Raw genomic sequence first — 1,339 nt, forward strand, 5'->3', positions numbered from 1 at the left:
GATGGACAACAGAAAAGTGGGTGAAGGGAGGCATCGGTCAGTGTAAGACATGAAAAAATATATATAAATTATCAAGTGTTCATGAGGGAGGGGTGAGGAGGGAGGGGAAAAAATGAGGAGCTGATACCAAGGGCTCAAGTAGAAAGAAAATGTTTTGAGAATGACGATGGCAGCAAATGTACAAATGTACTTGACACAATGGATGGATGGATGGATTGTGATAAGCGTTGCATGAGCCCCCAATAAAATGATTTTAAAAATAATTTTAAAAAAATTAAAAACAAAACAATTAAAAACGTTGTCATCCATGAAAAAATAATAATTTATAAATTATCAAAGGTTCATGGGGGGGAGGGAGGGGGAAAAATGGGGAGCTGATACCCAGGGTTCAAGTAGAAAATGCCTTGAGAATGATGATGCAACAAATGTACAAATGTGCTTGACACAATGGATGGCTATATGGCTATATAAGAGCTGTACAAGCCCCCAATAACATGATTTTAAAAACCCCAAAAACTTTGTCATCAGCCCCCGTGATGTCTGTGCCCTTCAAGAAAGTCCACTAAGATGACCTTTTTGAAACCCACCCTCCCCCTGCCCCTCCAGTCACCAGAACCTTCTGAGCTGACCTCTCTGCCTTGCAGTTAACTGGCCCCGCAGAAGCCCTGGGAAGCTGCTGTTATGAGTGGACCTTGCCTCTTGAAGGTCCCCGGATGGACTAAGACAAGAGGCAGCACAGAGCAGAGGCGCGTCTCCACGGGTTTGGTTTGGAATGAACCGTGGAGCCCGGCAGCGATGCCTGTCGAGGTGCCCTCAACTATTTAGGAGGAAGAAAAACAAATGTGGCAGAATGTTAACTATGGGTGATTTTACGGTTAAAGGCCTATGGATGATGAGCACCAAACATGTCCTAGGCCTTTCTGATGGGCTTGGAAGTTTTCAAAATAAAACAGCAGAGAAAGTCATCCAGATTCGCCGACCGTACTTGAAGTTGAAAGTACATCTTCAGAGTTTGGGGGTCAGGAATCTTCTGGAGAAAAGGCACACGGGCCTGAGTCTGGTTTCTGCTGTTCCCGTCTGTGACTGGAGGCATGTAATGGGAGAAAAGCTAATCAGCATTAGCTCAAGTGGTGGTCAGGTCTGTTCCCTGACGGTTCCATGGCCAATTAACTCAGAGTCCCAATGGCCCTTAAGGTCTAAAGATAAGATCCCCACATAGGGCTGTAGGCACGATTCCTCCCTTAGAGGACCTTGGCTGCTGTCAGAAATCAATGTACTTGACCTTCCCCAGGAACACAAGCTTCAAGACCCTGATAAAACTGAAAGAGAAGGGGCAGGA

This window comes from Echinops telfairi, unplaced genomic scaffold (assembly GCF_000313985.2).
Source record: "Echinops telfairi isolate 266 unplaced genomic scaffold, ASM31398v2 ScPeMD7_7424;HRSCAF=8462, whole genome shotgun sequence".
Lineage (NCBI taxonomy): Eukaryota > Metazoa > Chordata > Mammalia > Afrosoricida > Tenrecidae > Echinops > Echinops telfairi.